Source organism: Gavialis gangeticus, unplaced genomic scaffold (assembly GCF_001723915.1).
Source record: "Gavialis gangeticus isolate Ggan-Ray unplaced genomic scaffold, GavGan_comp1, whole genome shotgun sequence".
Taxonomy (NCBI): domain Eukaryota; kingdom Metazoa; phylum Chordata; order Crocodylia; family Gavialidae; genus Gavialis; species Gavialis gangeticus.
Genome location: NW_017728994.1, coordinates 34,540,318 through 34,551,805, shown reverse-complemented (window position 1 = coordinate 34,551,805; position 11,488 = coordinate 34,540,318). Strand labels below are relative to the sequence as shown.

Here is an 11,488-nt window from a genome sequence, read left to right as displayed (position 1 = left end):
AAAGGTGAACTCCTACTTAAAAAGGTTGGAGACCACTGGATTAGACCAACTGAGTTTATGTCCCCAAATAACCATACCAAGGCACTCACCCGACCTGGCTAACATGGCTTGAGTAGAACTGGTATTAGCAACCATAGAGAATATTTGAGAAATATCTCTAGTGTGGACAGAGTGCTAGGCTTGTATCTTATCTGCTACCCCACGCTGCCTCACAGCAAATCATGGAGAAATGCATATTCCAAAGACAAGTGAGATCAAGAGGCCCTAAATATTGAGGATTATGACAGCTACAACAGCTGGTTGTAAATAAAGCCAGAATAGACAGAGGTGAGCACGTTGCAAATGATTTCTAACTTTGACTCATTTTTTCCTTCCATTTTCTATAAATAGTCCCCTTTTCAAGTAGTAGGAACAACAGGACTAAACTCTTGTGGTGAGCTCTCTCAGCTGCCACAACATCCATACCATGTTTTCATTCCTTTGTCTTTCCAATTTCTCCCTATTTAATGCAGCAACCTCATATGGTTTGGAGCTCAGAGCTGTGTCTGCCCTTTGAATTATGAAGCATTCTCTTATATTAGAAGGGTGCCTCAAACCAGGGTCTCTCAGTGGGAGGCTGATCCAGAGGTAACAGAATCAAATGGGAAAGTAAGCGTGGCATGGGCAAGGATATTTCCATTCATATTGTTTCTGTGAAACATTTTAACACAGCTACTGACTGTACTTTTATCATATGCCACTGTAGCAATGGGGGATTTGCAACAACCTGTAAAACCAAAAGAAAAATAAAAAATGTGGACATTAAACAAATAATTTTTATATCGGACAAATAATCAGCTAGAGAGAAAACAGGGAACTTTGAAATGAGGGCTGGGGAAAGCAGATACATGTGTTTTTTTGTGTTATGTTTTTCCAGCCATCATTTTAGTGTTATGCTTTTAGGTAGTTTTTGGCACTGTGCCCTGTCTAATTTTGAATTACTCAGGCAACAGTCTTTTGCCTCTTTTCTTGGGGATGTTGTTCCACAATTGGAGCCAGCCAGCATTTTTCAAATAAAAAGTTTATGCATCAAAAAGGGCAAACTGTTGTTTCACTTGAAAAAATTAATGATAATCATTCCAGTAGGAACAAAATGTTTTAAATTTATCAGACATTTATTAAATAAATGTAGTTATTGTTTGACAAAAATGTAACAAATTTAAGAAAACCCACACAAACAAAAAGGCTTCGAGTTTTTAATGAAATTAGTTTCTTATTTTTTGAGCAGCACTAGCTACATCCATAAAGATCCTATTTTCTTTCAAAACTCATTGAGACAGAAATCCAGTCTTCATATCCAGCTGGAAAACATCTAGTTTACAAAGCAAAAAGTGCATTAATAAACGACGAAATAAAAAAATGTTACTGTAAGGAGACTTCTCATGATACTGAACCTAAAGTTTCCTTTTATTTATTTCAAACCAACTGTTTATGCCTGCTGTACTATCTAAAATAGTCTTCTGCCTTGGGATTTACAGCATTTCATGCATTCGTGGACAGTTGTATTCCCTCAATTAATATCCTGTGCCTAACTAGGTCTTATATTTTCTTCTCAAGCAATTCAAAAAGATTTAGTAGTAGGGTGTAAAGATTTTATTTTCATTTCAGTTTCTTCTTTTGTCCATATGACTTCTATTTAAAGAAAAAAAGCCCCCAAAGTAGAAGATTCTATAAAAATGGCTGCAGACAATGGTTTTGCTGTATTGTTTGAATCCATGACTACATATTGTATAAAGTGTGTAATACTTTAAATTTATTAGTAGCCTATTACATTTAAAAAATTACAATACTTAACTCAGTTTCACAGATAAGTTAGAGCCATGTATAACTCACACTGCTGCTTCCAATGCTTCTTCAAAAGTAGACAGAAGTACTTTCCTGCTTATTTTGAAGTTAAGTATATGTTTGTGTCTTCGGAGTTGAAGTCAGCCAAAACCTTCTCCCAAAGGTTTATCCTCTCTTGGTTAAGCTTTTTCTTGTTGATGTGCCTAAAAATAACTGGAAGCAAGAACCCATCCTCCAAGGGTTGCTAATATGCAGGGATACATCCAATTCCACTTTTGGCACTTAAATGGCACGTAGGTAGCCATGATAACTGTAGTTTTTCGCATTCACACAATTAGTGATTCATTTTAGGTTGCACAAACTTACTGAGCTTGCTCAATAGGGCTGTCCTCTGCTCTGGCCCAGGTATGTATAAGGCCAAATAAGTTTTGAATTTTAGTCACTGAAGAAACACAACTAGCCAGTGATATATAGGAGAAGCAGGTGGGCCCTCTCAAGTTTCAGCCCAGTAGCCTAATGGTTAGAACACTTGCCAAGGGAGCAGTAGGGCCAGGTTTTGGATTCTCCTTCTCCCCAAAGGCAGCTTAAAGTGGGCTCACCTGCTTCCAGCAAAGTACTCTAACCCCCAGACCACACTACCCAGAGAGCCTTCCAGCCCTTCTCTTGAAGCTGGCCCACTGGGCACCCAAGAAAGACTTGTGGAGCCAAGAAAAAAAGTGAGGGGCTTTCTCCTCTGCTATATTTTTGTTGGGTATGTTAGATTCCCAAAGTGTGTTTATGTGCTGCAGCATCCTGTGTGCCTTGAGATGCTTTCAAGGGTGCTATAGGGTTCCATGCAATGTTAGCACTTCTATGTGTGCAGACATGACTCACATGATGAACCCAGAGATCTCAAATAGGAATCCATAGCATTAAACCATTCTGTCCTGTTGCTATCTTCCTGAGTTCTTTACAACAGAAGAATTGCTCTACTTTTTTCTGTATTTTTTTAATTTGGCCCATAGCTCCCATGAATGTTTGCGCACACTTTGCTCAGAGAGGGAAGAACAATACTTAACCTTTCCAGAGTGTGTTCATCCTAAAGTATCCCTGTGTGTTTTTTAGACTATTTCAGTCATGAGAAAATGTTCCTTGAAGTACAGCTACCTTGAGGATAAGAGAGAATACCCTTGCAGCGCCACATACCACACAGTCTGGTGTTCTCCGTGCCGCAAGGGCACACTGCCCAAGCATATGCTGAGCTGGGTTTTGTTTTCCATGTTTTTTTTGACCCTTGGATATCCAGGGGTCAAAAAAACCCCATGGAAAAAGAAAAATGGTGTAGCGCACGCTTGGGCAGCATGCACTGCTGAAAAGCGGAACCAGGCCACCTGGAGTCACACCTCAACTGTCTCTGAAGGTGAACTAGTTCCCCATTGAAGAACAGCATTATATGTCATCACCACAAGTGAGGTCTGTTCTTCCGTGTGTCTGGTCATGTTAGCTTGGTAAAATAAAAACTAAATCAGAGATGTCTTAGCGGTCAATTTAAGCTGAAAGTTAGCTCTTTTACTATCAGAGAAGTGACATTACGGACAGCCTTCCAGTAGGCTTTTTTTGCCTCTATAGCTCGTAAGGCATTTTAGATGCAACATGATTAGATTGGGAAGGAGATCAAGTGACATGCTACCTACAATAGCTAGGAACTGGACTCAGTGACCCAGGAGACTTTCCCTTCCTGCATTATTTTGTGCAAATGGTTAGGCAAAAACTTTAGAGCAAGCTTGTGTTTGTGATGTGTACCATGGGCCCCTTAATATCTACGGAGAATTTACAAGAGCTCAGGCCCCTGGCAGACTTTTTTTCCAACAGCCAACAAGTAATGTTCAGTTTAAAGCATGGTACAAATGAGCTACAAAGATAGTTTACACTTAAGAAATAATATCTTTGAGGCTGGATCACCACTTTTACAACTCATTTTTGGGTAATAAATTGCTTGAATGTGTGGCATGTTACAATGTATTGCTTCATTAATCACACTTTAAATGTAAGTGTCTTCTATGGGCCTCAGGTTCCAAAAGCTCTTTAGAAAGTCATCGTATATCCAACTGCAGACATCTCAGTTTATCCACTTGAGATTCACCTAACAATACAGGAGATTGCTTATTAAGATGCATTCTGGCAAATTCTCACAGGGCATTCATTCCTTTGCAGATGTCAGTGAGGCACTGAATGTGACAGTCTCACCAGGACCAACAGTGCAATACTTAGAGGGAGACAACGCTACCCTTTATTGTCATGTTTCTCAAAAGAGGAGGAAAGACAACTTACTGGCTGTCCGATGGGTCTTTGCACACTCACCTACACAGGAGCATCTGATGATCAAAATGACTAAATTTGGGGTTGTCCAGTACTATGGAAACTATACCTACCATTTCCACAAGAAAAGACTTCGCCTTCTCAAAGAAAGACATGGAACCATGTACAAATTCCTCATTCTGAATCTACAGCAAACAGATCAAGGACACTATATATGCAAAGTCCAGGAAATTGGCAAACATAAGAATAAATGGACGGCATGGTCAAATGGCACAGCAGCCACTGAAGTAAAAGGTGAGGATACATCTGATGTTACCAATCCCATTCCTAACTTTTCTCTTGCTCATTATCATTAGTTTGATTTTCTTTTCATACAAAATGAATCCAGATGACGTTCAAATTCAATGTTTATTTTTCAAAAATCATGTGAAAATAAGTTTGGTTGACTTCTCAAATAATTACAGCATTTCACAGCCTGAATGTTCCAGTCAGCACACAGTAAGCAAGTTTGAACATATGTAAAAGAAAAAAAATAGGTTTCTATTCCATCTCTTTGCTTCACATCCAAAGCTGTGGTAGCCAATAGCACTTTGCACTAAGTCAGCTAAAGGTCTCAAAGATTTTTTTTGGAAGAGAGCTAAGATTATTACCATTTAAATACAGAGAAATTTAGGCACAAACCAGTTATGACAGTGCTGTAGGCAGTGCCTAATCCAGGAATAGAAATCTGCTCCCTTGTGTCCCAGTTTTACCTCTAAAGATTTCTTGAAACCAGAATTTTCTCCCATGTATATGTATGTGCCTGTCTAGTACAAAGGCTACTGCCCATGCACAGTATATGCACATATGTTCACATGTCCACCCTGCATGGGAAGTAGAAGGTAACAGAATTGCAAACTGCGTAAGTGCCAAAAACGCTACATATGGGCTGGAAAATTGCTATCTGGATGCATGAAGGGTAACAGAATTATGCCCAGTTCACTGGGGATAGATAAGGAGTGAGCTTAAACTACAAGAAGAGAAGTGGAAGCTAGATATTAGAAAAGCTTTCTAATTTTAAGCAACAGGCTACATAGGGAGGTTGTGCAATGGCCATCTGAGACAGGGGGCCATCTCAGGGCTGGGTCTCAATGTCAGCCTGCCCACCTGTCTAGGGCAGTCTGCCCTGTCTTTCCTGCCATGATGTTGTGTAATAAACTGGATATTGAATGCAGGAGGCTGCCCATTAAATGCCCCAATGCCCGGGTGTTGTACATGGCTCCAACCTTCCCTATACCATGTCCCATGCCTCGCAGATGGCATCATAAGGTGGTAAATGCACCAGCCCAAGGCCAGACCAAACTCCTGCCCATTGTAGGGTCTCTAACATTCAAGTCTTAACAGTCTGCCCTTCACAGGGTCTCTTTCATACCACCCCCTCTCACAGAGCCTATTTCAATCTGCCCACTCTCCCTGGGCCTCACTCATACTGCCCATCACTGGGCCACTCAGCCCACCCTACTCTGCTTTCTTACTCTCACTCCAGCCAGCCCACATGCAGCCCATCAGGCTGCCGTCACACAGACCTTACTCTGTGTGGCCACTGGTCTTATGCCTCATACTGGGCTGAACTCAGCCACTGGCCCTTTTCTGGGCCATTCCCTTAAGTTTACATTCTTATGGGGGTTGGCCCATGTGCTGCCCTTTAGGCCACCTCTGCAGCCCTACTCAACACACACCCTAGTGCAGCACTTCAGATCGCCCTTGCAGCCTTTCTCTACACCCTCATACATGGTCCTTCAGGCCGCCACCACACATCCTACTCTGTGCAGGCCCCCACACTTCTGCCCCCTCACTAGGGATGCTCTCTCTCTCTTCCCCCTCTCTGGGGCCTCCAGGTTCTTACACCCCTTGGGGCTCAGGTGTCTGTAGTTGTGGCTAGCCCCCCATGCCTGTCCCTGCTCTAAATTCCTCACTGAGTAGTGGAAGCTGGGGTTATAAGCTCCTACCCGCCTTCCACTGGGGAGGCAACTGGGCTGGCATTTCTGGGGAACAGCCCTGCCATGCGTAGTCCCAGCAGACCATCCTTTCCCAGCAGGGTGTAGTTTTTGGTCAGGCCCCAGGACCAGAAGCCTCCTGCCATCCCCATAGCTCCTACCCTTACCTCCAAGGATGTTCTGAGCAGTCGCTCAGCCAGGTGTTGTTCTTCCAGCTGCCAACAGCAGACTACTGGCTTAGCCCTGAGGGCCTGAGCTAAAATGGAGGCCGCTCGGCCTTCTCCTCCAATCCCTTGGTCCTCCTGCAGTCACCTGACTGCCTCATTAGGGCTGACCTGCACCTGTCAGCTGCCCTGCTGCCTGCTCTCAGTCCATTAAAGTGGCAGGCACCAAAGGTGCTCTGCCATACCATCATTGAAGGTTTTTAAGAGTCATTTAGATAAATACCTGACAAAAATGATTTGGGTACAACTGATTATGCATTGGGATAGGGAAATAGACTGCATGACTTTTCTAGGTACCTTCCAGCCCTATTTCCTATGAATGCCTGGGTGACCTATAGATTTGGCAATTCTGGCAGATCATCCACAGAAAAATGGATTGGAATAGAATTTTGGTTCAGGTGATGGAGAGTTTTTTTGAACTATCAATGCATGATTTACCACTGTGCTAGTGTATTTTTAATGAAGAAGTTATGCCAAATACTTAGGAAATCTTACACTGGTATTGCATCAGTGGAGCTCTGCTGACTTCACATTTCCTCCTGATTTATACTGTATCAGGCCCAAAGGTTTTATTTAGCTTATATCTTGTGACACAGGCCTTAAAGCAGGTTTCCCAATGTGCTAAACTTTATTGATCCAGTTAAGAAATGCAAAACTCTAATGCTCTTGGTTCCTCTTGTACCCAGAAGAACATATATCCACTTTCAGCTTCCTCTGTGCAAAATGAGGTGTATTTTCTACATAAGGGGACTTTTACCATCTTTAATTTTCCCTCAACCTGAAGAAGGGTGTGTGCGACCAAAAGCTTGCAAAGAAACATATTTTTCTGTGATTTCTTAGTTGGTCTAATAAAAGGTATCATCTCTGAACCAAGAGTTTTAAGCATGGCACCACAGCAATGTTGCCATATGGCAATGTGTAGATGCACCCAGCAGGGAGACAAATGAAGAGGTAAAAGATGATCTTTAGAAATCTGTGATCCCTCCCAATAACTTATAGATCTCAGAAGCTTTTGCATTACTGACATGAGAACAAAGATGTGAAAAATACATGATCAAAATAAGCAGCATCTGCATTTTACTCCATAACATTTAGATCTGTCTTGATTGAGTCATAGGATTAGAGTAATGCAATTAGCTGAAGTTCGTAGCAGCTATGGAAGACACTCCGCAGTTGAAGTTTAGTTTGGATCAGTAGCAAAGAGTATTTAACCTAAACCATCGGATAGTCATGAGTCTGCAAAATCTGGCTGGAAAGTCTCAGATTGCATAAGAGTTTTTCCATGCTCCCTCTTTGCAGTCAGCCAGAAGTATAAGAGAAGACCTTTTTGTAGAGAGAGACTGGTCTAAAATCTGAGATCCAGGCATCATTCATGCATTGTGGGGAATATTCAGATACAATTTTGAATCTGAACTTTACCCTGGGCTGTGTCTAGGCATCCTAAATCTTAATTCCCCCAGATTATGGAGAATTCAAAACAAGATCTGAATTTCTCTCTAAATTATAGCCAGATAGCTCAATGTTCTGGTATTTCTGCTTCAGAACCTGGTCAAAACCTGAAAGAAAGCACACATGATGCAGAAGGGGAATGGCAGGGGAAAAGATAGTTGCCTTTCCACAAGCGAGAGAGAAAACTCACACTTAGTTTGGGATAAGGACATGTGTTTTATTTTATCCCTGTTTTATAAATAGAGGCACCTGGAGGTGAAATTAATGATCTGGGGGTCACCTGGTCAGCCAGTGGTAGAACCAGGAAGAAAACTCAGGTGTCTGACTGCCAGCCCAGGGCCTATTAGGCTGCACTGCTCTCACAGAAAAGGCCCCAAGAAGTAGGGCTTCAAAGAAAATTCTCACGGCCTCAGTCCTGGATTTTGGATATGTTGAGTGGGAGCAGGTCTTATTTTTTCACAGCAGCCTTGACTATGAAATGGAGCCAGTGTTAATATACCCTGAATGCAATAAGGTGGTGACTGAGGGGGTGTTCTGATACCAGAATTGTGGGACAAAGGCAATGCTAGGTCTAGTCGCTAGGACCACTGGGACAGATTACCAGGGTTGAATGTCTGAGGCTCTAGAGATATGCAGTCCATCGGGGATTTGAGCAGGAAGTAGGCACCAGGGCTGTGCTGGGCCAGTAGGAAAGTAGTGAATGTGAATAGCTTTAGGAATCAGAATTCATGGCAGAGGTGATATCTTTTATTAGACCAACTAGCTATTTGCCAAAAAAAATCTTTATTTGCAAGCTTTTTGGTGCACTGACCCTTCTTCAGGCATTGGAGAATGCGAAGATTGTAAAACGTATCCTAGGTGGACATGAAAATTCATATTTCACAGGAGAACTGAAGGTATTATAATATCTCCTGGTTGGAATAGTTCATTTTGTACAAATTAGGCTCATGTAAAAGTTAGCTCTCATATAAAAGTTAACCTCAAAGTTGTCTGGTGGCAAGTGGATGTAGAATTATGTTTCCTTCTGGTTATGATGTTTTATATTTCACAGGAGAGCGAGAAGATACAGTGCTCTCCTAGGCAAAGAATTGCTCTTGTGTTGAGGTGTCACAGAGCTCTCTGACAATGCAAATTTAGCTTGAACAAAAAGCAGGAGCAAGGTGTTAGCTTTCAGGTTTCTAGGTGGTAGATTTTGCTTCTTTCTGAAACCTTGCTCCTGCTTTTGTTCAAGCTAGCTAAATTTGCATTTTTGTTCAAGCTAAATTTGCTGCAACTTTCCCCATACCTGACTGAGCATCTGCTGCCCAGCACATGTTCTGACAGCTTCCCCACACTGCCTGCTGCCCGGAGGGACATACTAGGTGCAGGAGGAGGAGGAGTTGCTCGAGGCAGGGGTTGTTGAGTGGTACCTGGTTGGCTGCAGCTGCCCTGGCAGCAGCTCCGTTGGGAAGCTGTGCACCCTAGCCAGGGCTGGGGGTAGGTATAGGTGAGAGCATGGCATGGGCTGCCTCGGGCCAGAGCGGGTGGGGCTGGGCCGCATGCTGAGCTTTGTGGGGGCAGTCACGGGTAAGATACAAACAGTTAGTGGGTGCCCAACCATGGGCCGGATCCAGTCAGTTGGCAGGCCAGATCTGGCCTGCGGGCTGTATTTTGCCCACCTTTATCATAGACCAGACTACTTTGTCCACCAGGCTAGCCTAGACAATCTGCTCTTGCCACCCCAGTGCCCCTGCCTCATCCAACTCTGCTTCTTCCCCCTACCTTCCTCACCATTTAGCCACCTTGGTGCCTAAATACTTTTAGTGCCTACATATTGTCACATGTTCTTCCTAACTATCACAGGTTATTCATTGCTTTTTCCAGCCTCTCTGGGTCAGGCAAACTAAAGACATTGCATCCTTGGTTTTTTGGAAAGGACTGATTAATTCACAGCTGTAGGAGGCAGGGGGCTGCTGCATGAGGCTCAGCCCACTTTTCTGCCCACAAAGAGGGAAGCCTAGGAGAGGGCAAGGGTTGCAGCAGCATGGGTTGCATGACTGAGCAAGGGAATAAACTCAGCTCAAAACCAGCATCTTATATAGTTTTACTTTTTCCAATAAATGCACAGTGTTCCAGATCAGGCTGTATCATTGATTTACAAGAAAAACAAGGTAAAAGAAGATTATTATACCAGAATTCCACCAGTGGTATTGTAATATTCTCCAACCCATTCATTATGCATCCTGAAATAGCGATCAGGATGTGGTTTCTCTACCCATAATAGGAGAGGGGATAATGGGATTGTAGCTATATGGAGCAAAGATGGGTTTCATCCTATTCCTTGTAAGTGCTAGAGTTAAGAAATATTTTCCTTTCCAGAAAGTCGGGCAGGGGGGAGGAGTTGAGCAGTGACTCTCCTTTCTTAGAGGGAGGCTGCAGTTCCAGTCTAGTTTTTAATCACCATTGGGAAATGTATTTTGCCTCCAAGCTTTTCAAATGGAGGGGATGATAAGGCATAGGGGGAAGTTTGCCTTTGCTAAGCCAGCCGATGGAATCTATAGCATAACACAGAATTTTCTTTTCTTAGACTTCCTGGCATGTAGAATTGGTCAAAACCTGTGATATAACCTTTTTTGACAGTGAATGCAGTTCTGTTGAAAATCAAAATGCTTTACTTTTGCCCGAGTTTTGAGGAAAAGAAGAAAAAAAATCTGACTGTCAAAACATCCCATTGCAATGTGTTCTGGAAAGAAAATGTTTTAAAATATCCATTTAATTTTTTTGACCTTTTGTATTTTACAATATTAGAAAAATAAACACTAGGCTGAAACAGCACATTTTGAGCAATCCAAAACAAATGTTCAGTGATCTTTTGAAGTGTCTGCATTTTATTATGATTTAGAATGAAGCCAACTTTGAAATCCTTCATCAGATGGAATGTGCATCATCTGCATAACCCTAGTGGCATGTTTTCTTAATTGAAAAAGGAAACAAAGGACCAGATCCTATTCCATTATTAGACAAATGCACTTAGGTATCCAAGTGCAATCCTGTTTCACCCTGCTTGAGTCCCTGAAAAATTCACTCAGTCAGTTCTGAGGCTGCACCAACCATTGGAGCACCTTTGATGTAGCAATAGCTTTCCTCCATTCTTCCCTGTCTTTTGCAATCCTTGTACAATCAGTCAATTTTAATCCAGTCCAGTCTTTGATGTTGATGGTCAAGCTTATCCTAGGTCTTCCTCTTCTTCATCCATTCACAGCACCCTGAAGGATGGTATTGGTAAGGGTGCCAGGCCCTCTTGTTACATATCCAAACCACTGCATCTTTCTTCTTATGATTTCGGATAAGGGTTTGTATTTGCCAACTTCTTGTCTGATTTGATCTTTCACAGATTAATTTCTTCTGTGTGCAGTATAGGATATGTGTAGAAGTCTACTGAATCACCACATTTCAAAGGTCTCAATTTGCTTTTCCACTGCTCTGGTAAGTGTCCAGGTCTCGCAGCCATAGAGAGTTGTTGAAATGACAACGGTATATACAGGTTTCCTTCTCTTTTTGCAGGTTCTGTATCTGTGAATTTGCTCTTACGCAATGACCCTTTTTATTAGGGCTGTGTGAAATTTTGCTGGCTGTTTTGTTTCAATGCTGTTTAAACTGGTATTGAGCTTGAAACAGCAAAATTGAAATTAAACAAAAGGCTTCAAAACAGCCTTAAAACAAAATGAGGACAGATGA

The 11,488-nt window shown here is 42.3% G+C and overlaps 1 protein-coding gene and 1 long non-coding RNA gene across 2 annotated transcripts in view; one reads left to right on the top strand and one right to left on the bottom strand.

Moving 5' to 3' along the window:
* Window positions 1-1,908: 1,908 nt before the first annotated feature.
* On the bottom strand, window positions 1,909-11,358 carry LOC109287458. The gene is made up of 3 exons (XR_002094871.1): window positions 11,281-11,358; window positions 6,568-6,569; window positions 1,909-1,920 (listed from the first exon to the last, which is right to left on the bottom strand). It is a non-coding gene; the product is annotated as an uncharacterized LOC109287458 (long non-coding RNA).
* VSTM4 (V-set and transmembrane domain containing 4) overlaps window positions 4,346-11,488 on the top strand; it is a 133,100-nt gene continuing 125,957 nt past the window's right edge. The window contains exon 1 of the mRNA XM_019502563.1: window positions 4,346-4,416. The gene's annotated coding sequence lies outside the window, so the exon portion shown is untranslated. The remainder of the gene's footprint in view (window positions 4,417-11,488) is intronic.